A 27,593-nucleotide genomic window follows, 5' to 3' on the forward strand; every position below is an offset into this window, starting at 1 on the left:
TTATTATATTTTGTAAAATGAAGGGAAAGATACAGATTGTTCTCAACTGGATTTTTCTCTTTTTTAAAAAAAGGTAGTTATCACTCCTACTTTGGCATAGTATCATTACTAGTTTTTTTCTATGCATCTGGAAAGAAATCCAACACTCAGAACCTGCATTTCCCTTTAGGACTAACAGATTACTAGCAACAACCCTGGGTCATCTATATTGTGAACTTATTCTATTTGTTTATAGGAGTTAGAAAATCTTGTCAAAACAAAATAGTTTTCAGTCAAGAAAGTGTTAAAAATATTGCAAATACTATTGCTGAAGAAATTTCTACTTTAACCAATTCTAGCCAGTTAGTAAACTGCCCATGTAATCAAGAATTGGTTTTCTGAATTTTTATATATACTTTTTATTTCCTGTTTTATATGTAAGCCTCTTATTTTTTTTTCATTGATTTCCATTAGAGTGAGAAGAGCAATGGTCCAGAAACAACCCACCAATTGCATGATCTAATTTAATTAAGGTGAACTGGAAGTTTCTTTAAAGATTCAACAGTCAGCAGACGACTAAAAATGAAACTTTAAACTGGCTTTGTAGTGGACATAAGCTTCTGCCATTTGCCATGATCATCAACTATTACATTCCTTGACAGGTTTATGAATAATTCCACAGACACCATGCTGGATTTACATGAGCAAAGCAGGTGTTCCCATGGGTTAATCTATTGCTCTGTCCTAAAGAATCCTACGAATCCTTATCTTTAATTTTATGAGCTGTACCTCTGATTGTGTGGCACTCGAGTCTATTAAAACTATTTTATTATACCAGTGTAATCTCATTTGATTCTAGTATCTGCCTACTCTCCTTGCCATGGATTTTCTGGTCACAGGATGCAATGTGCTTACATCAATAGAACTTTGATCATAAGTGGCTTTCAGAGAAAAGATTAAGTTCCCAGGGCAAGGGGAGAGGTTAAGACTGTGAGAGGAGAGATCAGGCATTAACTATTTTTCTTCCAATGCATTTCTGCCAATTGACACACCTGGGAACTCCTGACAAATAGAGAATGAGAAGTTGACTGATACACTGCAGATCACAAGATTGTGTTCTAGATTTTCATCTGACTAGAGCAGACACACATCTTTCAAACAGAGATAAAACATTGTGAAAGAAGTTTCCAAGATGATGTTGGTGTCATCCACAGAATGCTGATTTCTTACCAAGTCATTTACTTTGTTACCTAGACAGAGCAAATATTCAGCTCTCAGTACATTTTTTTTTTTACTCTCCATGTTACCCTAACATCCCAAAGATTTTTTTCTTTTTTTATTGAGTTACTCTTTAAGTCATTTTTTACATTTTTTTTGTAATATTTTAAATTACTTGTGTAAAGGAAGGTCTGATGACTTCATGTCTTTCATTATTAGAAATCTTTTGCTAGAAAGAATAGAAGGAATAGTGTTAATTTATACTAAGCTTAAGAAAATAATTTTCCATTTACCAATTTTGAAATAAGTAAGCAGGAGTCAGCTAAATTGGTTGGAACATGGTGCTAATGAGATTGAAATGACATGTCTGACTCCCATATAGAGTAGTCCTATGTGGAAGAAACCTAATCAAATACCATAATTTGCATCCCCAGTGAAATTCTTATGAGATAAGATGAAATGAACTGAAAAGAGCTTGTGCCAAAGTAAGCTTTACTTCTTGAGTAAAAGAACACAAATGCAATTGTTTTTAAAAAAATTTTAAGCATGCAATTAACTGGTTAACTAATGTCATTTTATATCAAACTACATACTATCATTTAAATGGACACTTAAGTAGAATAAGGACTCAGCTCATTTCTCCTTTGCTCCACACCACTGGAAATCACTTAGAATCAGTGGGCATAGGGAGCATAGATCAGAGCTGTAGAATGCAGAGAATAATTGAGAAATGACTCCCTGCTATAACAATTACTAAAGATTAGTACTTAATGGCTGTAAATGGTCCATCAAACTGAGTAATGCCAACTTGAAGGTATTTATATTCCTATGAGATACATATAAGAAAGTAAACAATGAAATTGAATGCAATTTCACCCTTTTTGTTTCCAATATGGCAAGCAACATAGATCTTATTAAGTATATTTTATGTATGATATCTGTTTTCTGCATATTAGTCAATTGTTGGTGTATTAAATGTTTAAAAATACAAACTCATTTATGGCTTATTGACTGTATTAAATTACATTTTAAACACTTGATTTTTTTCTATGTAAAAAGTCTATAGTATTTTTCAATAGAAATACATGGTCATTGTGGGGAGTCTGGAAAATACATAAAAGTAGGAATAAAATGAAAATCTGAAGTATTCATCATTCTATTCAGTAACCATAATTATGTCAATATAATTCCTTGAGTTTCTTCTCTCTTCCTAAGAAAAAAACATTAAAATGAAAAATATAATCAAATACACATGCAATTTTTTCCCCATTCCACAATTGTTTTGTCTTAGTTCTTCAAAAATACCACTTTAATATCTATATAATATTCCACCTTAGGTACATACTATGATTTATTTGACTATTATCCAAATCTTATTTCATTATTAGAAATGATGCTGCAGTAAATATTCTTACATCTACAAACCTGTTCAAACTTTTATTTTTTCTTTAGTCTTAGTAATGAAATTGTTAGGTTAAAAGGTTTAAATAATTTTAACTCTTTTATTGCCGATTGGCAAATTTCTTTTCTTTCTCTGAAATTGTCCTTTTTTTGTCCTGCCACTGTCCCAGTATAGGCACACTCTGTTCTTTATAGTCTTTTGACCTCTTCTATTATTATTTTAAAATCATAAATACTATAATTTTATGGGGTTACTAGAACTTATTTTCCATAAATGCTTTTATTTCTAGGCCAATTGATCTTGTAAAAGCATTTTTAGCTCATAATAACAATCATGTAACATTATTTACAAAGATCAAGTCCAGTTACAAAGCAGTATCATATATTTTTGTAAATTAATTAATATATATGAACATAAAGTCACTCTATTTGTGACATTTAGAAGGTAAAATTATTTGAACACTGCCAAAATAAATTAAGTGTTATTAATATGGACATTATAACCACAAAATGATTACAATGTGACATTAGCCAGGAGATTTGTAGAAAAGAAATAACCTAACTTCTATGAGACCAACTTTCAATATCTCTAATAAAGTGTAGTTATTAAATACTCAGACTCGGGGGCAAAGGAAGTGCTCAAATTCTTTTCTAGAGTTAGTCATTCACATGTTTCTACGTTTTGCCTTCTCTTCCTCCAGCTTTGTTCTTTTACTATTTTTCCCCTTACATCTGTTATTCCCATTCTAGCCAAATGTATCAGTCACAATTAAAATCATATTCCATTGAATAGGCTTAGTTATCAGTAGGTTTGCAAATTTTCCACAGTGCCCTAGAGTTTTCCCTAACCAAAGTCTAAGATACCTGTGAAAGTCTTTGCCTCATTCTTTGACAATTTTTTTTTTGCTAGCCAAAGACATACTAAATTAGAAGAAAGATTCCACAGTAATATATTTTCCACCACTGCCTGTGCATGTATTCATAAATTAAAAAACACTGCTACTAACAACTTTTAACTTCCTTTCAAATGAAACTTAAGCAGTATTTTAGAATCTGAAGTATAAAAACCACAGTGTGCATTGAACAGGAAAGTTCACAGATTCAGTCACTACCGAAGCTATCTAAATTCAACATGAAACTTTTCTATCAATTGTTATCAGTGTGCAAACTTGAATGATTTCCACTGTTTTTTGATTACCTAATCTGTGCCTATATGTTCCAATTTGGTGTGTAGAAGTACTGCAAAGCATGAAAGTGCTTTCTGTAAGGAAGGAAGAGTCCTGTAAGTACCTTAAAGAGACTTCTGTCTAGGTGTCCCCTGGAGCACAGTGGGAACCAGCACCATATTGGTGATCTTATGGCACTCTTTCCCCTTAGATACTTGGAAAATCCACAACTCCCTCGAGGGTACCTGCTATCTCTGGAGTATCCATCCCCCAATAGCTTTCATTTTTTTTTTGCCAGCCATAATTCTATCCCCCCTTTCATCTAACTCATAATTCCCTGCAAATAAAATTGAGATTACTTGCCTTTCAGAAAGTATGATTTATACAATGAGAATTGGACCAATACTTGTAACCACAAAAAAAAATATTGATAACATTTTAATACTATAAAATCCAAAAGAACGACGGTGAATAAATGAAAAGTAATTTTCTCTACCACTCTTGTCCCCAGGCAAGCCATTTCCCTTCTCAAGAGCAGCCACTGTTAGAAATTTCCTCCAGAGTTATCCCACTCATTTGTAAGCATTTAAATGAATTCCATATGATTTTTACACAACTGTATAAACATAATATATACATAATGCTCTATACTTTGCTCTTTAAAATATAATGATATCAGTGATATACTTTAGTACATATGGAGCTGCCTCATTCTCTTTAGTGGACATAGTCCATTGGATAGATTTTTGTCATTTATTTAACCAGTCACTATTACTGGATATGGAGGATCTTTGTAAACTTTTAAAAGCAAAATTACAGATGAGTTCTTGAGTACACAAAAGATTTTCTTAATCATAGGATATAAACATTTTCTAAACTTTTAAAATATGGTGTCACATTGCCCTCAATAGAGATTATAACAAGTGTTCACCAAAGCATTTTGATTTTTGCCAAGGAGGAGTAAAAATTTTATGTTGTTTATAAAAGTAAATTTTTTATTAGATGTTGAATTAGTTTTTATTATACATATTTTTAGAACAGTCATAATATATGCAGCAGTTATTTTGTCTTTTATTAGAGCTTTATGGTTATATATGGTATTTGGGTTGGGGTCATGCTGACAAACTCATACATGCATGGAATTCGATTTCAGTTCATGATCCTCCTCTTTTCCCTTCCAGTGTCCCTCCTCTGTCCCATCCTCCTTCCTCACTCTAATAGACTTCCTTCTGCTTGTCTATTAATTTATATTTTATTGGTTCTTTCTACCCATCCATAAAGGTGAAGTTCCCTCTCATATATTTATATATGCACATAGCATGAAATTTTAATAATTCCTTCTGCATTGCCTCCCCTTACCCATCCTTGCACCATGCCTTTTAATTTTCTTCTTCCATATTATTGATCTTCACTTTATCATTGTTGTGCTATCCTTCCCTCCCCCTTTCTTTTATTTTACTCTAGTTTCTGCATATGAGAGAAAACATTTGACCTTTGAATTTCTGAGTTTGGCTTCTTTCACTTAGCATGGTATTCTCCATTTCCATCCATTTGCTGGCAAATGCCATCATTTCATTCTTTTTTATGACTGAATAAAAGAGCCCCAGTGTGTGTGTGTGTGTGTGTGTGTGTGTGTGTGTGTACTATACATATCACAGTTTCCTAATCCATTCATCTATTGACAGAAATCTGGGATGATTCTATAATTGAACTATTGTGAATTGTACTGCTATAAACATCGAGTTGACTGCATTGCTGTAGTATGCCTATTTTAGATTTTTTGGGAAAATACCAAGGGGTGCAATAGGTGGATGATATGGTGGTTTCATCCCTAGTTGTTTTGAGGAATCTTCATAATGCTTTCCAGAGATGGTTCCTTCATTCTATCATACATATTTTTCCATTAATACTAGTAATAGTACTGATAACTAGTCTTATCTATGTACCCTTAAAAAAAAGTTATATGACCCACCTAGGTCATCAACATTAACTGCCTAGTTAATGTAGATCTAATGTGCATAGCAGATTCACCACTGTTTAGTGAATTCCTTTTTGATATGAAAATACTCTTTCAACATTTTCTTTTCATTGCAAACAATTCCTTTCCCAATATCTATAAAATGATAAGTTAATCTAGTTTATATTTGTAATTGGTTAAAAACCATTTTCACTTTTGAATGATTTTTGAAAATATCTACAATGTGTGAAATTGTTTAACTGCTTTGCAGAATAAAATCAAATTTTATTTTCTTCATTACATGAATTACATTTTGGCAACATTGTTTTATTTTTTTTTCTGTTTTTGAAATAGATAATCCATTAGCATTCTACAAAATTCAAATTCAGAATGGGTACATGAAAACAACTCATCTATGCTCTTTGATCTACGTCCAGTCAGTTTTTCTCCCAGAAGACAACACTTAATTATCTGTTCTAGAAGACTCTGTGTGTGTGTGTGAGTGTGTGTGTGAGTGTGTGTATGCGCGCATGTGTGCATGAGCAAGTACAAATTGTTATCAAACCAAATACTCACACTGTCAGTGCCTTGCTTTCATTCCCCCCAGTAATATACTTTGGACAAATTTTGTATTAGTATATATAAAGCCATATCATTATTTTTAACAGTTATGTGGTATATAGAGTAGGTATATTCTAATACACAATAGTGGACTTTTAGGTTATTTGCAACATCGATTAACTAAATCGTGAAAATGCTGTAGTGAATTTTCATGTAAACATGACATTTTCTCCATGTACAAGAGGATTTGTAGGATAAATTATTAGGTGAATTCCTGGGTAAAAAAGTAGGTGCATTTCCTGTTAATTTCATGATGTTGAATTGCCCTCATCGGCACTTCATGTCAATTATACATCCATTCCTACACATGCCTCTGTATCAGAATGCCTATTTCCCACACCCTGAAGTATCTAATATACTATCAATATTTTTAAATTTGTCAGTTTTAGAGGATTAAATTGTGTTTTACTGTAGTTTTGGGGGATTTGGTTTTCTTATTGTTGTTGTTTTTTTAAAACCCTTTCCTTTTGATTTTCTAAATTGGAATTATATTATCTGTTTTATTTTTTAGTCTGATTTGTTCACTTAGCAAAATACGAGGGATTTCCCCCATTTATTATATATTTTATCAATAATATTTTACTAAACATCATTTGGGAATACTTTTGAATTCATAGAAATAAGATAGTATACTTAATATTTATTATTTAATCATTTATTTATGTCATTATGGGCAAATAATAATAAGTAATTAGTGTGTATATATATATATTTATCTGTAATTATTTGTATATCTATCCTCTGTGTGTATGTATATACATATGCACAATCATACAAACATGAGATCCATTTTATTTCTTTGACTCTAACCCAATCACACAAGGTTCATTCTAGTCTTCCTTTCCTATTTATTTACAACATTTCTCTCTGACAGTGTGGATAATGAACCTCTCCATCCACCATACATTGACTTATTTATTCAACTCCAAAAAACATGTAAAGCAGTTTCAGAATTTTTAACCTGTATCCCCAGGAAAAACAATTTTAACAACTAAAATTTTTGTTGTAGTCTAAAATGCTCTTTTCATATCATCCAAGAAATTGAGTGATCTTTTCATTTATATAAGAAATATTTGATTTTTGCTTTTCTTTTAAGCATTTGTTATATTCTTTGTGCATTTGAAAGTTGGTTTATTATCCTGTTTTTATTCATTTGTAAGTTAGGTAAACTAGCTTTTGATCTATGATGTGAGCACATATTTTTTCAGCTTGTCATTTAACTATATGTAGTTTTTACCCATGTAAATGCTTTTATTTTATGAAGTTAAATATAGCGATTTTTATATATCACTGAATAAAAGTATTTTTATTTAACTCATTTTTTTGCTACTTGGAGGACATGTTTAATACAGTCTTCTGTATGGTTGGGCAAAACAAGTACATATAATGCTTTTTTTAAAAAAACATCAATAATCCTCTAGACAAAAGCTGAATAAAGAAACTATAGAACTCAACAGCACAATCAATAACCTAGACTTAACCAACATATATAGAATATATCAACCATCATCAAGTGGATACACGTTCTTCTCAGCAGCACATGGATCCTACTCAAAGATAGACCATATATTAGACCATATATTATGCCATAAGGCAACTCTTAGTAAATATAAAGGCGTGGAGATAATACCATGCACCATATCTGATCATAATGGAATGAAATTGGAAATCAATGATAAAAAAAGGAAGGAAAAATCCTACATCACATGGAAAATGAACAATATGTTATTGAATGATCAATGGGTTATAGAAGACATAAAGGAGGAGATGAAAAAATTCTTAGAATCATATGATAACACAGACACAACATACTGGAATCTATGGGACACAATGAAAGCAGTTTTAAGAGGGAAATTCATTTCTTGGAGTTCTTACCTCAAAAAAAGAAAAAAACCAACAAATAAATGAACTCACGCAACACCTCAAAAACCTAGAAAAGGAAGAGCAAAACAACAGCAAATGTAGTAGAAGACAAGAAATAATTAAAATTAGAGCAGAAATCAACGAAATTGAAACAAAAGAAACCATTGAAAAAATTGATAAAACTAAAAGTTGGTTCGTAGAAAAAATAAATAAGATAGACAAGCCCTTAGCCATGCTAACGAAAAGAAGAAGAGAGAGAACTCAAATTACTAACATACGGGATGAAAAAGGCAATATCACAACAGACACTACAGAAATACAGAAGATAATTAGAAAGTATTTTGAAACCCTATATTCCAATAAAATAGAAGATAATGAAGATATCGATAAATTTCTTAAGGCATATGATTTGCCCAGATTGAGACAGGAAGACACACACAATTTAAACAGACCAATAACAAAAGAAGAAATAGAAGAAGCCATCAAAAGACTACCAACCAAGAAAAGCCCAGGACCGGATGGGTATACAGCGGAGTTCTACAAAACCTTCAAAGAAGAATTAATACCAATACTTTTCAAGCTATTTCAAGAAATAGAAAAAGAAGGAGCTCTTCCAAATTCATTCTGTGAGGCCAACATCACTTTGATCCCAAAACCAGACAAAGATACTTCAAAGAAAGAAAACTACAGACCAATATCTCTAATGAACTTGGATGCAAAAATTCTCAATAAAATTCTGGCGAATCGAATACAAAAACATATCAGAAAACTTGTGCACCATGATCAAGTAGGATTCATTCCTGGGATGCAAGGATGGTTCAATATACGGAAATCAATAAATGCTATTCACCACATCAATAGACTTAAAGACAAGAACCACATGATCATCTCAATGGATGCAGAAAAAGCATTTGACAAAGTACAGCATCCCTTTATGTTCAAAACACTAGAAAAACTAGGGATAACAGGAACTTACCTCAACATTGTAAAAGCTATATATGCTAAACCTCAGGCTAGCATCATCCTAAACGGAGAAAAACTGAAGGCATTTCCTCTAAAATCTGGAACAAGACAGAGATGCCCTCTATCACCACTTCTATTCAATTTAGTTCTCGAAGTACTAGCCAGAGCAATTAGACAGACAAAAGAAATTAAAGGCATAAAAATAGGAAAAGAAGAAATTAAACTATCGCTATTTGCGGATGACATGATAATATACTTAACAGACCCAAAAGAGTCTACAAAGAAGCTGCTAGAGTTAATAAATGAATTCAGCAAAGTGGCAGTCATAATATCAACACGCATAAATCAAAGGCATTCCTGTATATCAGCAACAAAACCTCTGAAATGGAAATAAAGAAAACCACTCAATTCACAATATCCTCAAAGAAAATAAGATACTTGGGAATCAACCTAACAAAAGAGGTGAAAGATTTATACAATGAAAACTACAGAACCCTAAAGAGAGAGAGAGAAGAAGATCTCAGAAGATGGAAAAATGTACCCTGTTCATGGATAGGCAGAACTAACATCATCAAAATGGCGATATTACCCAAAGTTCTCTACAGGTTTAATGCGATGCCAATCAAAATCCCAACGGCATTTCTTGTAGAAATAGACAAAGCAATCATGAAATTCATATGGAAAAACAGAAGACCCAGAATAGCAAAAGCAATTCTAAGCAGGAAGTGTGAATCTGGAGGTATAGCGATACCAGATTTCAAACTATATTACAGAGCAATAGTAACAAAAACAGCATGGTACTGGTACCAAAACAGGCAGGTGGACCAATGGTACAGAATAGAAGACACAGAGACTAATCCACAAAGTTACAACTATCTTATATTTGATAAAGGGGCTAAAAACATGCAATGGAGGAAGGATAGCATCTTCAACAAATGGTGCTGGGAAAATTGGAAATCCATATGCAACAAAATGAAATTGAATCCCTTTCTCTCGCCATCCACAGAAGTTAACTCAAAATGGTACAAGGAGCTAGATATCAAATCAGAGATGGTGCGTCTGATAGAAGAAAAAGTTGGCTCCTATCTACATATAGTGGGGTCAGGCTCCAAATTCCTTAATAGGACACCCATAGCCCAAGAGTTAACAACAAGAATAAACAAATGGGACTTACTTAAACTAAAAAGTTTTTTTCTCAGCAAGAGAAACAATAAAAGAGGTAAATAGAGAGCCTACATCCTGGGAACAAATTTTTACCCCCCACACCTCCGATAGAGCCCTAATATCCAGAATGTACAAAGAACTCAAAAAATTAAACAATAAGATAACAAATAACCCAATTAACAAATGGGCCAAGGACCTGAACAGACACTTCTCAGAGGAGGACATACAATCAATCAACAAGTACATGAAAAAATGCTCACCATCTCTAGCAATCAGAGAAATGCAAATCAAAACCACCCTAAGATACCATCTCACTCCAGTAAGATTGGCAGCCATTATGAAGTCAAACAACAATAAGTGTTGGCGGGGATGTGGGGAAAAGGGTACACTTGTACACTGCTGGTGGGGCTACAAAATGGTGAGGCCAATTTGGAAAGCAGTATGGAGATTCCTGGGAAAGCTGGGAATGGATCCACCATTTGACCCAGCTATCGCACTTCTCGGACTATTCCCTGAGGACCTTAAAAAAGCCTCTATAGGGATACGGCTGCATCAATGATTATAGCTAGCAGCACAATTCACAATAGCTAGACTGTGGAACCAATCTAGATGCCCCTCAATAGATGAATGGATAAAAAAATGTGGCATCTATACACAATGGAGTATTATGCAGCACTAAGAAATGACAAAATCATAGAATTTGCAGGGAAATGGATGGCATTAGAGCAGATTATGCTAAGCGAAGCTAGCCAAGCCCTAAAAAACAAATGCCAGATGTCTGGTTTGATATAAAGAGAACAACTAAGAACAGAACAGGAAGGAAGAGCATGAGGAAAAGACTACAGTAAACAAATACGAATGGGGGGAGAGAAACAGAGAGAGAAGGGAAAGCACATGGAAATAGTAGGAGACCTTCAATGATACATAAAATTATAAGAGGTTATGAGGGGCAAGGGGGAGGGAAAAAAAGGGAGAGAATTGAACAACAGCAGGGGAGGTAGAGAGGGAAGATGGGAGGGGAGGGGAGGGGAGGGGGGATAGTAGGGGATAGGAAAGGTAGCAGAATACAACAGTCACTAATATGGCATTATGTAGAAATGTGAATATGTAACAGATGTGATTCTGCAATCTGTATTTGGGGTGAAAATGGGAGTTCAAAACACAATTTAAGTCAAATGTATGAAAGATGATATATCATGAGCTATGTAATGCTTTAAATAATCAATTAAAAAAATCAATAATGTTAAGGATGATTTCCCAGTGCTATACAACTAAATCTTTGGTTTTCATGTATGTGTCCATAAATCTTACTTACATGAGATTTAGTATTTACTCAGTTCTTACTTTGGTTTTTATTGACTCTATTTCTAAAAGAACTTGACCTAGTTAGTGTCTGCATCTCTACAGAACATTTTTTTCCTCCTTGATGATTAATTTAATCTCACAGGGGATTTCATGTAGTCACACAGGGGTTTAAAAACATTTGCTCATCTCTTACAGTCTTCCAACAGCTCAGTCTATTTCACATTATTATAATTAAACAATTGATATTTGTGGAGAAATATCATAAATTAAAGAAATATGTATGATCAAACTATGGATGATCTAACTCGAAACAGGTAGTGAGATGGTTTCACCTTTAGAGGGAAAATATCTGACAGTTTTTATTTCTCAAGCTCTCTTCTACATGTAATTACAGTTATCCCTCCAAATACACAGGGTTTGGATCCAGGACATCCAAGGATACCCAAATCTGTGAAGGGTATATAAAGTCCCTTAAATAATATAACACTATATTCGCATATAACCTGTGTAAGTCCTCCCATGTTTTTTAATCATCTCTAGATTACTTATAATACCTAATATAAGATAAAGGCTATGTAAATCATTTTTATACTATTTTGTTAAGGGAATAATGAGAAGAAAAACTTGAATATGTTCCTTATTTTAAATGAAGTATATTCATCATAAAATTTATTTGACCCCACTTTACATACTTTTTATGGCATAATAAGAACCATAATAGTGTGCATTTGTATATGATGTTTTTAGTTATTTTTCATTCATGATCTCATACAATCCCCCTATATCCTTGTGTTTTTCTGTTAGAGTTGAAGCAATAGAGGCATTTAAAGTTCAAGTGGCTTTCCTAGGATTAGCTACCTATGTAATGGCAATATCTGGTTTAAATTTGCATGTTCTAACTTGAGAAAGAATGCTTTTAATGTCATTTGAGTGAATTAGGTTATTTCTGGATTTGCTTTTTTAAAAAATAATTCAATAAATTGTTCTTTTTTTGATAAGTAAAGGAAGAAATTATATAGAAGTGTAAAACATAAAATTTAGTGAGAAATGAAAATGGAACAGAAAAAGTACATTGCAATATTCCACAGAGGTGGGCCATGTGTTTTCTTTTCAGCTTCATAGAAGACAGCACAAACAAGTAAACATGATCTTTCACCTGCACTTAGGGTAAAGTCTACATTACTCACTCTTATCTATAAGGCTGGACATGATCTGGTCTCTACTTGTCAATGCAAATATTAGTTCAATATTCTAAAAAAAAAAAAAGTCAGCTTTTGTCACTCCTAAAGGAAGACAAAATTGATTACTGTCAAGTATATATACTCTCTAGCCAAACTCTAGTTGTCTACTTAAGGTTATATGACAATATGCAAGCTACTTAGCATCTTTGTGCCTTCTTTTTCTCATATATAAAATACCCTCAATGATACAGCCTGACATGAATTAGAGCTATGTACTTTATACAGATGTTTCATTAATTCTTCCATTTTATGTGAAATAAGGCAGTGATTATGAAAATAAGTTTTTATTTTGTTTTGTTTTCAAAACAGAAATCTTAAAATGTTCAGGATTTCCAGGAGATCTCCTGTCTTTCACCTTTGTGGCTTGACCAGTAATATTCTCATTTCTGTGCACCTCTCATAGTAAAACTCCTCACATGGTTTTCTACTCTCCCTGCCATTTTCTTTGATGTTTTGATGCCATTCCAATTGGGTTTTCTTTCCTTCCCATTTACTGATTTACTCATTATTTCGAGTGGTCTCTGCCTCATTGAAACCCACATTATTTATCAGTTTTTGTTTCACCTGACTTACAACAGAATTTGACACTTTGATCACTTGGTCCTTCTTGAAGAAATTCTTTACCTAGCTTCAAGGATACAAACCTTCCTGGGTTTTTTCCTCTCTCTCCAACTGTCTCCTTTCAGCTTTTATTGCTAATTCCTCATCATCTCCCTAACTCTAAATGCTGGAATACTTCCAGGCTAAACCTTTGATTCCTTCTGTATCTACATTCTCTTGCTACGTGATTTCTTTATCAAAAGTTTTAAAATACTGTCTATACACTAACAATATCCAGTTGACTTCTCCAGTCTGGACCTTACACTGGTGCCACATCCTTGACATTTACCTTCATATTTCCAATAGGACATCTGATAGAACTCTCAAACTCAGCATATGCAAAGCTTCCCACTATCTTCCCACAAAAGTACCACCAATAGCTATCCCTAACCTCCGTTGAAAGCAAATTCATCTTTTGAGCAGCTGACACTAAAATACTTGGGATTATCCTTGTCTACTCTCTTTTTATTATGGCTCAAGTCCCATCTTTTACCAAATACTTTTGGTAATATCTTAATATATATTGCAGAACCTAACCACTTCTCATCCTACTTTCCAGTTACCATTTTCAGCACTTTATTACCACCACTCTGGTGTAATCCATCACCCCTTCTCCCTTGGATATTTCAATAGCCTCTTAAATGGCCTCCCTTTCTCCAACCCTACTTCCAAGTCCATCCTTCATACAGAAGCCAAAGCAAATCTTTTAAATTATAAAAATCATCTTCTTTCAGCTCAAGTGAAATCCCATTTAATTTTAGATAATATCCAAAATCTTTACTTTAGCCCATGAAACTTTATTTGATCCAGCCCATTTACTTCTCTGAACTCACTTCTTATGAATCTCCCCTTGACCATTCCTTCCTTGAACACAAAAGCTCATCTCATCTGTGACATTGATCTGTGCTTTGAACGGTCTTCCTTAAGATATTTGCTGATCTTACACCCTCATTCAAGTTTCTGCTTAAAGTGCCTTCAAGTGCCTTCTTAAATATTTCACAACTCTACTCTCCTGTGCTAACTAAAATTGTATTCATGTCTCCTTCTCTCTTTTTCTGAGTATTTGTGTTTATTACTCTTTCAGTACCTGCTATATCTTTGTTTCTCCCAGTTGGATGTAATTTTCTTATAAGCATAGGCATTCTATCATTTCCCACTTCCAAAATCAGTGCTCATTAGACATCTTCTCAAGGAAAGAATGAAAGAATAAATGACATCTTTATAATTATAGTACATAGATGCACTATGCTAACTCCTTGAATCAAATTTTGCCCCTCCTTTGCAGTGGATTGGACTGAATGGTCCACCTTCTTTCATATGTCCTAAGTGGGGCCATGAAATAGTGATTAGAAATATAAGGATGAAAGAGAACCAAAACACTCTTCAGAATCAGCTGCTGTCCTCCTGCAGGTAGAGCACTCTGGCCACCATCTTTCTTTATTGAATATTTGTCATACTTTTATGACTCTTTCAACCTTTCACAACATTTATGGGGATACTTTTCCAAAACTTAATTATTCTTGAAGTTGAACACATATGTTTAAGTCAAATCACATTTGATCAGAAGAGTTGAAGCTCATTTCTTTTGCTGATCTTCTGGGGAAATAGAAAATTCTGCATGCAAAATGCTCAGGGAGATGAGCCTGCATGTTCAGTACAGGGGTACCTAGCAATAATGACACTGCTGCTTGTTACATTTGTAGAATGAATTATGTGTGTGGACAGAAAAGAATATTTTTAACTATTTCAAGCACTTGAGGGTTTTGATCTTGAAACCTGTTTTTACCTATTTGGTTTATTTTTTAACTTTAAATACTCTGTTTCATTCTCCACCAAAGCATAGATACCAAAGTTCACCTAGCAACACTAACTTTGAAATATTAATTTCAAGTTGTTGAGTGTCAAGGTAATAATTAGTTTATCTAAATGACATGTTATAGTTTTAAATAATACACTTCTGTTTGCTTCTGGAAGTGCTCAGCATTAATCTGAGGGTTGGGGCGAAGGTAACAGAGGGAAAAGGGAGGACCACAGAGGAGAAAGAATGATAATGTTTGGAAATTGAGGATCATTATTGGCATTTGTTTCATTGAAAAGGATTGAATAGAGGTTGGGACTGCTTTGTAATCTGATCGTATTTATTTCTGCATAATGTGTTAGAGTGAATCAAATGACACGTCCACTATGTTGCACATGGGCCTGCAGTGGTGGGGAAGTACCATGGTGGGACTGCATTATTATTAAAGCTAGTCACAAAGGCATATTTCCATGATAGAAAATCTAGTCCTATTATTTTTTTCTATAAGTAGGACACAACTTACTTCTACTTTTGTAAAAATTATATGCATTATTATAAAAAAGAAAAAAATACAAAATTTTAAAATGAAAGTAAAATACCATAAGGCTACCTACCATCTAGATAGAATAATTATTAATATTTTCACACTTTCTTCTTGTCTTTGTTCTATACATATTTTTAAATCTTAATGAGAATATGGTATTCTACTCTGTATATCATGACTTAATTTATATGAAAATATAAGCCTGTTCCTTACAAATATGTAATTTCAATATTGCATAATATCATCTTTAAATTTATAAAGGTCTAATTATTTTGCCATTTACCTATAGATATTTTGGTTACTTCTAGTATTAAACATCATTAATTTTTTTCTATTTTTATTGCTTCCTCTTAGTTATGCATCACAGTAGAATCATTTTGACAAAATTATAAAAGCATGGAATATATCTTGTTATAATTCAAACCCCAGTACCTCTTTTCCCTCTTCCCTCCCCCACTGCCTGCTCTCTTTCCAATAATGATTTTTATGGCATTTAACCATGGTTACTCTTTTAAATTATTTTGGATGCACATGATGGTGATATTCACTGTGGTGCATTCATATATGTACATAGGAAAGTTATGTCAGATACATTCCACTGTCTTTCCTTTTCACATCCTCTCTGCCTTCCCTTCATTCCCCCTTATCTACTCCACTGATTTTTTTATACCTCCCTTGTTATTGTGGGTTAGCTTCCACATATTAGTGAAAACTTTCAACCTTTGGTTTGGGGGGATTGGCTTATTTCACTTAGCATGATAGTCTCCAGATCCATCCATTTACAGCCAAATGCTGTAAAGTCATTCTTTATGGCTGAGTGATACTTCAAAATACGGTATACACATAAACACACACACATACACACACACACACACACACACACATTTTCTTTATCCATTCATCTGTTGAAGGGCAACTAGGTTGGTTCTATAGCTTAGCTATTGTGAGTTGAGCTTCTATAAACATTGATGTGGCTGTATCACTGTAGTATTTGATTTTAATATTTGGATATATGCTGAGGAGTGGGTTAAATGGGTCAAATGGTGAGTCCATCTGAGTTTTTTTAGGACTTTCCATACTGCTTTCTAGAGTGGTTGTAGTACCAATCTGCAGTCCCATCAACAATGTATGAATATACATTTTTTCCAACATCCTCACCAACATTTATTTTTATTTGTATTCTTCAAACTTGCCATTCTGACTCTAGTGAGATTTAGTCTCAGTGTAGTTTTAATTTTCATTTCTCTAATTGCTAGACATGATGAACACTTTTTGTATATTTGTTGGCCATTCATATTTCTTCAACATCATTAATTTTCATACAAAGTTTAAAATTATAAGTTCCTTTTAATGAAGAAGAATCTGGATGTCTGAATACTTGTCTTAAGAGCAGTGGGTATGTTTTCCTTGTGCATTTATCATAATTTTAAAAATTGTTTATTTAAATATGTGGTTATTTTGATTTGTTTATCTTTACTATAAATGTGGTGAAACATTTTCTTCTTTTAGTCATTGTGTTTCTTCCTTGGGGACATTTTCATACAATATGACAATCACCTGTTGGGTACAGTATTAACATGAATCCATCAATAAATAATTTCTCCCAACAAGATAAGAAAATTTATTCTCCTCCCATCTATTATTTATTTATTTGCTATTTAATTTGTGTTAGTACTACAGAGAAATGTCAAGATCTTGGAGCACCTAACATATTAGAAAATATCTTTTGTTAGACTATATCCAAGTTTTTATAAGTAAAATGGCACAAATCATTTAATTTATAGGCAATACTGTTCTATAAATACTGGTTTATTTCATATGTTGTTACTTCAAATCAAGTAAAATACTGTTTTCTGTCTACACTGTCACATATTTTCTTATGTCACTCTGTTATACACACACACGTACACATACACACACACTCACACACACACACAAACTCACAACACATAGTCATTCATTCACTATTGATCTTTAGTATTTTTCCCTTAGTGTTGGGAAAAGGGGAACAACAAAATCGGATTCATACTCACATACATGTTATGCATGTAAAACCTGCACATATTAATGCTTTTTTTAAAAAAACAGGCAACAGTTCATTTTATTTTCAGATACTTTTGTTACTAATCTATACAATTCATTTTTGTATATTTCACTTGTAAACTGTTTTGAAAATTTCTTAGGGCTTTCTTATGTCTTCATATGTCTATATATGAAGAAAAGCAGTTTACTTAATCTTTTCCAATCTACATACCTTTAATTATCTACTTGCTTTATTGCACTGGCTAAAAATTCCCACATAGTGTCTACAGTAAATGTGAGCATCATTATATTGAGTCTTTCAACCTTATATTCCATGCACATTATTCTCATATATTCCTTATTTTTAAATTTGTTTTAATTACATGCACATGACAGTAGAATACATTTATGCACTTTGATATATTATACATAAATGGGGTATCATTTCTCATTTTACATGTTGTAGAATCACATCAGTCATACAGTCATGTATGTACATAATTTAATAATGTCTGTTTCATTCTACTATCCTTACTATTCTCATACCCTCTCCTTCCCTTCACTCCCCTCTACCTAATCTAAAGTAATTCTATTCTTCCCTAATTCTGCCCCCCACCATCATTGTGAATTAGCATCCGAATTATCAGAGAAAACATTTGGCCTTTGGTTTTTTGGGACTGGCTTATTTCACTTAGCATGATATTCTCCAACTCCATCATATTTTTACTCATTTTCTTCTTAATTTTTGAATACTTTATCATAAATGAGTGTTGAATTTTATCAAATACTCTTTCTGAATCTATTGGTATGACAATGTGCTTTTTCTCCTTTATTTTATCCATATGGATAAACATATGGTATATTATAATAAATATTGAATTTCAGATATTAAACCAACCTTATATTACATTGTTGAACTCCAGTTGGCATGATCTACTATCCTCTCTTAATTTGCTGTGTTCATTTTACTAATATTTTTTTAAGAATGTTTTATCTACATTGATAAGAAATGTAGATCCCTTGTTTTCTATTGATGCCTCTTTTATCATTAGGTAATTGTCTAGTGTTTTAGTTTTTTTATAACCTCTGAAACTGGGTGGTATTGTTTTTTGATAATCAATTGTTTAGGTACATATTTACCAATTTTTTTGCTCATTCTTCCTCCTTATATTTCAGTCCTTCCCTTTGCAATCATTTCTCTTCTTTCTGGAGTACACTCTTTAAACGTTCTAGTGAGGAGTGTTGGTGATAGTATTTTCTATTTTATATTTGTCTAAAAATGTCTGTCTCTCTTTTGATTGGTAAGGCCAGCGTACAATTGAAAATTAAAGTTTATATTTTCTCTTAACCCATTAAAGTTGATATCTGTCTGTCTTCTGAATTCATTGTCACTATTGAAAAGTCTGTTTTCTTATAATTATTCATGTAGTGTATTTTGCCTTTTTATCACTGATATTAAATCCATTCTTTGTCTGAGATTTTACAGTTTCCCTACAAGACAGAGGTATGGATTTTTATTTATTTGTTTCAAGGCTTACACTTCTCAGAATACAGGTCTTTCATCACTTTTTAGTCCTTATCTTTGAAAGTTTTGCCCTCTTTCTTTCATTCTTGATCTGCCCAGTAGATATAGGTTGGAACTTCATATTGTATCCACTACATCTCTTAACTTTAGTTTCCTATATTGTGCTTTTATTCTTTGTTGTGCACTAGTTAGTTCCCTCAGGTCTATCATTTAGTTCACTTATTGCTTTTTAAAAATATATGTTTTATGGGAAAGAGAATGGGCAAAGATGTTGAAATTAGAGAACTGAAAATAATTCATTCAAGATTTGTCTTGATTTATGCAAGATGTATTAGAAATACATACGTGAGTGAACATTTTTAATGAAAAGCCTTTGTAAGCTATAGATAAACAACAGTCTTGTCGTGAATTGATAAGTTACAAATTCAGTTAGTATTATAGGGAATAAACCAGAAGGAGATCCCAAGGTCATAGTTAAACCAACTCATGTGCTACTGAAAGATCCTTTAATTTCTCTGTCAAGTAATCTATGAACACTTTTAGAGAAAATAATATTTCGTTGAATTTTGTATTGGTGGAGGCAGAGCTACAGTTAAATTGGGTGATCTTAGGTAAATTTGTGAAGAGTTATTTGTATATATTTTTCTATAATTTTAGTAATCAAATTTGTACTAGTAAATGTAAGGGAGAAGGAAATTAATATTTATCAAGCATTTATGACATTCTACATTAGGCATGATATATGTCTAATGACATGCCTTAGACATGGAGATCTTGAATCTCAGAGAAAATCTTGGTCAGCTGACAGAGTTAATCTAGTGCTTCAACATTTTACTGGCAGTCAGCTCAACTGCAGAAAGAGGCAGCTTAATCCTTTGATTCTGTTCAGTCTAGAAAGAAGGCAAAAATAATAGACAAAAAGCATAAGGAGAGGAAGGGGAGGCAGGCCCTATAATTCTTGCAAATTTAAAAAGTGCTAATATTACTTCCTAGAAATAACTGACTGGCATTAATTGTATTTTCAAAGTAATTAGATTAGGACACTTTTTTCTGTATTAAAGATTCTGTACATATTATTTCTACTGAATAACTTTGATTATAGAGAATATAATAATGGAAGCAATTATGAGTCAAACTGTATTTTGAACTTAATTAGTATACAATGTCTAAAGGTCCAGTTTCAAAAGAACCTTACTCAACAAAATATGTCCAGTGTAGCATTATTACAATTAGATATTGCAATTTGTGCTAGATATGCAGTTTCTTAAATGTTAGTCAAAAAAAAAAGAAGTGAGAAAAGAAGATAGGAGAAAGAGATGGTAAGATAGGAAATAAAGAAGGGAAGGATAGGGGAGGGATGGCAAAGGAAAGAAAAGTGAGTGGGATGGCCATGGTAAAGAATTACTTTTTTAAAACATGCTCTCAATTTTATAATCCAGGTCATCCAAAAGCACTCACACCAATTGTCAATGACATTGAAGAAATTGAGGCATATGTCATTAAAAACTATATAATTTCTTTTTTTAAATACTGATTGGAAAATATTGCTTTATTTGTCCTAAGATGATGGTAAATGTGCAAAAAGAAAAAATAAATACACAATCTCACTCATTTCAATCCTATATATAACATCTTCCAACCTATATTTGAACGTTTCTTAGGGTAACTCACTGCCCTTCTCTTTCTGCCTCCCTATCCCTTGGACTATTAACCAAAATAGTCTTTTATTGGACATTAAAATGTGTTTTCTGTTGAGAGAAGGAAGAAGAGAAAGCAGAATGGGAAAGAAAAGGAGAAAAAAATAAATGCCTGGTACATTTTATACAGGGTTTTGCACCCCTGAGGACTCCAGGTGTGGAAGGGACACTCTGCTACCCCAACTTCCAGGAAACAGGCTACAGTCATGCTGAAAGGAAAGAGCCTCCTGCCACTTGTGGAGGAATGGACTGAACAAGAAGCTAGAAACTGACCCAGTAAATTGCAGAAGTTAATGAAAAGTTTCAGCTGCCATTCCTTCCATTACTGACACTGTATTTGGGGTGGCAGACTTGATCTGCCTATACTTTGTCCAACTTGGATTTCTGAAAGCCTGCCAAATGTCCCATATACTTGGCCAATGAAACTCTGATGCTATGTGGTACTGAAGAAGACAGGAAAAAAGTATAATGTCTGTAGAGGCAGCATCTCTAATAGAATTAAAGGAAAACAGAGTAGGAAAGAATACAATCAAGATAAAGTCTAAAAGAGCCACAGATGATAGGTGCTATTCTTTCAGTTCCCCCTCCTCTAAAACTATGAATGGGACAATAACCCACCCACACAGGGGTCGTTCTCAATCCCTCTCCTGCCTCACCAGCAGATTCTCTGAACTCTTCCTCAAACACAATTTGAGTCTAATGTATGAAAGATGATATATCATGAGCTATGTAATGCTTTAAATAATCAATAAAAAATTTAAAAAAAAAAAAAAAAACCTTCCTGGCCTGTTGTTTCCACCTTTCTAAACTGTCCCCCAGCTTCCAATCCTATTATGCTACTCCACAACCTGTGATCATTAAAGCTCTTTCTAAATGTTATCCTTTAAATTCCTGGATGCTTGTTCAGAAGTTATCTATGCCCCTGGGTTCTTACCTTGCTGAATGCTTCCTGTGATCCACATCATACTGATTTAGATATGCTAAGATTTATGCTGTACTAGAGAATTACTAGAGAATTCTTAAACTAAAGATTTGTTAAGGTGTAAATAAAATACTTGATTTTGCTGAGTCATTCAAATATAAATATCTGTAGATATATGTTTTAAAGTGTATTATCATTGTATACATATTGTGTACATGTTGTATACAACATACATGTAGATGTGTGTATGGATATACTTTTAAAGTCCTGAGAATAGTTGGCTGGTTGGGATATGAAATCTGAAATGATGATGGCACATTAAGAGTGTCAGTTTAACCTTGGTGCACTTCCTTTTATTATTTTGCAGCTCTCTAGTGTACTTCATTGCTGTGGACTTTAAAACATTAGTGAGCACATCTCCTTTGAGTCACCTTGGGTAGAACAGCGGATATCACACTGCTTAGAGCAGACTGCTTGGATTATTCTCCAAACTAGGTTCACTTTACTCATCAAATTGAAAAGTTAAAAAAGAGAGCAACTCCATTTCACCCTTCTATAACCCAAATAGAATTTTGAAACATTATTGAAATCATTCACACTATTGAATTGAAACTGAAAGATAGGTTTTTAGTAGGAATTCCTTTGAAATATTTGAGTTTTCTTAGTTGTCATGCAAAAAAAACAAAAACAAAACAACCTATACCTGCAATACAGTTGATACTAGACTTTTAAGCATCATTTATATATCAGGTATGATTGCACCTTAATATCTATGTGAAAGATGGTCCTTTTGCCACAAGTTATTACCTTGTTCCTTGTAAACAATCCAAAGGAAACAGATCTGATGACACTCAGTTTCTAGCTGTGTACAAATGGAAAAAATGTGAATATTCTACTTCTGTTAACTATTAAAAGACACTATGCTAAAAATTAATGAAAAATGAAAGAAGAGCAGCAAAAATAATGAAAATAGGTTCATCTTTTTAAGCTCATATGAATTTTGTCAGCCTCTAATCTTTCCTCTATAGTATAAACATAATTAGAATTTTTTAAAAAGTGCTTTAGTAAAATATAGTCATTTCTTTTTCTATTTGAAGGGGATTTAGACTAGGACAAAGTAAGCTTTGCCAATGAAAAATCTTTGTGACTCTGTACAATGCAGACTAATGAGACCCACAAAAATTCAAACTGTTAATATTTATAATTTCTCAAAGGGATAAAGGTATAGACATAAAGCAAAGTTCAGGCAAACTTTTTCATTATCCTAAAGGAGCTAAGAACCATGCTTTACTTTGCAAAAACTGATTGACCTCTTTAAACAAAGGGATACATACTTTGAAACTCAACCTGATATGATTTATGGTACTCATATATTTGGGAGATGACAAGATAGTGCTGATTATTCTTTGACATTACAGCATAAACTGTAGGTCATATAAGATGCAGAATAAAATTATGATAAAATCATTTTGGAGCTATACCATACCTTTCTCATATAAATCTGTTCATAGTTAACCAAAAATAGCCTTCATTCTATTTTCTAGAGTTTTATTTTTGAGATTATTAGAAGGTAAGATGAAGCAAAAATAATACAATTTGGTTTACACAAAATATTAATTAGACAATAAATAACTAGATACAATTTTAATATGAGTTAAATTAAATAGAAATGATTTTCTTTAATGCCTTTAATTATTGTTTTCCAAACCATGGCTAATCATCAAATCAATAGTGAATTTTTTCTTTCTCCAACAATGAAAAACACCTCTGTTATTTACAGAAGAAAAGGTATATTGAATATGATTCAGATTTTCTTTATTAAGAACAGGTAGAATCCATTAGAACTAATTAGTTTAAAGTGATTACAAAATGATCATTTCCCTTGGCTTGTGCTTGGTAGAATACTAGTAATCTTCCTTTTCTCTAAGGAATCCTGCCATCTGTATTTGTTTCCTCTGAGTGCATAGTCATTCTAGGATGCCATCAGTGGGAAGGAGAACCACCTCAGCCAGAAGTTGCCCAGATTGCCTCAGTCCTGGGTTAGTTCATTCAACCCATGCACCAAAAAAGCACACCTGCACATGTTTCTACCTCGTGTAATAATACCCTGATACTCAGAAAGTGGCTCCTTGACCAGCAGCAATCTTGTTTCCTTGAATCCTGTAGAAGAAACAAAATTCTCAGGCCCCAACCCAGAGCAACTGAATCAGAATTTACATCTCAGTGATTCCTGTTCACGTGAACCTGTCTAAGCTGCCCCTCTTGGCCACTGTGTGCCCTCTTCCTGGCAATAACCCTAAGGCTCGTGGGTTTTCTTATAAGTATTGGAAAATACGTATCATGCTCCTTTGGTCCAATTTATGCTAAAAATGCAAAGCTTGTTGTCTATTATTTCTTGGAGACTAAATTAATATGAAATTATTTATGTGGGGAATTATTATTATTATTATTATTATTATTATTATTATTATTGCCATGTCATTGGCTCTATCAGATTGTTAAAGATATTTCACCTCACATAATTTTTTAAAGTATTATTAAATCTACTTTTATATTTTATCTCAATCCTCATGAAATCCAATGCTAGAGAATTAAATTTTTTTACCTATCAATACGTGAAAAAAGGAGATTGAGATAAAGGGAACATGAAGGCAACTTCATTCAAACAAGCCACCAACCAAATGGCAACAATGGATATTCACATTAAATACCTGGAATTGTCACTTTAAAGTTATGACACATTTTTTTAAAAAAGTCATTAAAATAGTCTAAAACAAAAGCATACTTTATTTGAATGAAATTCTGAAATTACTTTAAAACAGAATTATTTGTTCTAGCCAACTTGTAGCATTTTTCTAATTAATGGCTCATTCTTATTTTAATTTAAATAGTCTCTTCATGCCTGTGTTTTTTCCTGAAGAGTAAGTGTCTGAGCCTTAGTTTTAAATATGCTACTCATTTTGCTTTCTTACCATTGTATTCTTTAACACAGAAAACAGTTTTTCCTCTTATGATTTTACTCATTATATAATGAAGACGGTTGTCAATTTTAGCTTCTCTGACTCACTTTGACTAAAGATAACAGTTCTTGCCCAGCCTCTATTCCTATTCTCCTTCCTCCTCCCTAATTAATGTTATAGCAACTAAATTACATATTAAACTATATCAGATGAGAATTAAATATCCTTTATAGGTAAATTGAAGTTGGAAAATCTTTGTGAGTAGACTTTATTTTCCCACCTTTTTCTCATGTCTTACATAAGAATTTGAACTGTGTATCAATGAAGTAGATGATGAACATTTGAAATAATTCAAGATTTACAGTAATCTCAATAATTCTATTTTGAATTAGAAAAGTCTAAAATATTTAGAAATCAACTATCAGCTTATCTCCATACAGACAGAATTTTCTGGAATCACTGCAGTAGTGCCAGCAGAACATTTAAGAGCCTGTCTCCTAGATTTTTATATGTGGTGATTACATCATCCTCCATGTTTATCTCCTAGCTCAGCCCCAACTTCCAATTGTGGCTATATAGACCACAATTATTAAACTCATTGTTCCTCATGAACCTGTCTTGAATTTCCAGAGTTTGTTCATTTCTTTAATATGACACCTTCCCTTAAACAATAAGTCATCTAACCGAAACAGAATTGGATTCAAAGTCACAACACAAGGCTTTTGGCCCTGAAGCTGCTGGTGGTGGCTTTGGGTCTGGGAAAAGCTACCTGAACTCCACATGTCTGTGGCAGTATTAGGACTGACACTGAACTTAGAGGGCTGTGTTGAAGACATTAACTGCATTTTATAAGTTCTTCTGAACCAATGTTTAAATAAGCCCAAACTACGAACTGTTTTCTACTGCTTTTATTAAGCCTTCTCCATTTTTCTGCACATCCTTTTAAATGTTTCTCTTGCTCTTTTCTAGAAATGATGTAAGATGACTTTTCTGCCTGCTCTGATAAAAGAGGAAAGAATCTTCCCTTCATAATTTATATTCACTTTGTGTTTTGAAAAATTTTGCTCAGTTGTATCCAGTTTTCTTTTCTAAGATGTTTCCAGTTTTAAAATAAAGCTTAATAAGTGATTCTTCTATGAGGTATCCCACAAAACACAGCTCTCTACAATTGGGAACCCAAGTGGAAGTCTTTGTAGTATGCTTGTTCTGTTTTCATTGTGATTGTTCTGTTTAAAATGTGGTCCAGTGGGGGCCTCTGATTTCCTCCTGGAAATCTCCACATTTGGAAGAGGGAGAAAAACTCAGGCACAGTTTCTGCCTAGAAACAAAAGGACAAATTGTGATTTAGAAGCCTTTATTTGTGTTTATGCCCCAAATAATATGAGATATAAATCTAGCAGAATGCTTTTACAAAGAAAGGAAGGAGTATTTGGAATGACACTGATTTCATTGTTTGAAAAGTACTTTATGCTCAAAGTGGTGAAGAATATACCCAGGATGTTGATGGAAAACAAGTCCGTAAAGTGGAATCTGATGCTTCTATCTGGTTTTTAAATTGCATAGTTTTCATAGGATGAGCAAAATCTTTTAAGTACTACAATATCCTACAGATCTTTGTAGTATTTTATATTAAGGCTTTTCCACATATTTACAATATGTGTTAAAAAAATTCTCCATGTAGAATATTTTAAACTGTGAACTTAAATCCCTTGTTGTAAAAACATAGCTTCAAATACTCTCATAGATTTCCCAGGTAAATATGAATAATAAGGAATCAGATTTAATAGTGATTGGTTCATAGTTTGATATTTAGTTCAGACATTTTGGAGGAAACTATATGCTAATTATGCTTGCAGCTGGGTAAATAACAGAGGGAAATTATAATTTATGGACTATATGCATTAGAATGATATATATTATCCTCTAGAACAGGACTGACTTTTTAAAGATATAAACAGAATATAAAATATATTTAATAATCAGAAATGCAATCAGTTTAATATTTATTTAAAATCAAATAAGAAATTTATTTTGAGCACGGACTGCCTAGATGCTCTCAGGTAGCTGAGATCAGATTGATACTTTTTTCCACATTTATGCATTATAGTTGTACATAATGGCCAGATTTGTTGTTACATATCCATACATGCACACAAGGTAATACTTTTTTTGAAATTCTTTGAAGTCTTAATGCTCTGGCAAATGGAATAAACTGGACTTAAGGATAAATACATATAACATGATTATGCATATGAATAATATACAGTATGTTGGGATGAGAGTTGATAAATGTCCAGAAAAAATGATGTATTAAAAATATAAGAAAATAAAAATTATTTGAAAATAAAATGTTAAAATGTTAACCAAGTTAAATCTTTGTTTTAAGGTTCTGGCAATGGAACATTGAGCTGTATATAACTTATATACATTTTCTGTAACATGAAGTTAATTAAGTTTGAAGAATAATGTACACGGCATTATGCTTGTTGTCATTTAGAAATAAAATTAGGCCAAAAGAGGACATTGGAAAGGTGTTGGGGTAGGAATCAGGAGATGAAGCAGTTTTAGTGCAACCCATGAATGTGGGTGCTGCTTTTCTCTATTCCTTCTGTGAGGACTTTGCCTGTTTTAAGTACAGTTGGCTACA

The 27,593-nt window shown here is 32.8% G+C and overlaps 1 protein-coding gene and 1 long non-coding RNA gene across 8 annotated transcripts in view; one reads left to right on the plus strand and one right to left on the minus strand.

The window, feature by feature from the left end:
* The window catches only part of B3GALT1 (beta-1,3-galactosyltransferase 1), a 582,447-nt gene that overhangs the window by 251,306 nt on the left and 303,548 nt on the right, over nt 1-27,593 (plus strand). The window lies entirely within an intron of this gene.
* Nucleotides 25,252-27,593, minus strand: part of LOC308630738 — a 35,192-nt gene continuing 32,850 nt past the window's right edge. The window contains exon 4 of the long non-coding RNA XR_014018015.1: nt 25,252-26,264. This is a non-coding gene — a long non-coding RNA (uncharacterized lncRNA). The remainder of the gene's footprint in view (nt 26,265-27,593) is intronic.

Source organism: Spermophilus citellus (genome assembly GCF_964194105.1).
Source record: "Spermophilus citellus genome assembly, chromosome: 11".
Classification (NCBI taxonomy): domain Eukaryota; kingdom Metazoa; phylum Chordata; class Mammalia; order Rodentia; family Sciuridae; genus Spermophilus; species Spermophilus citellus.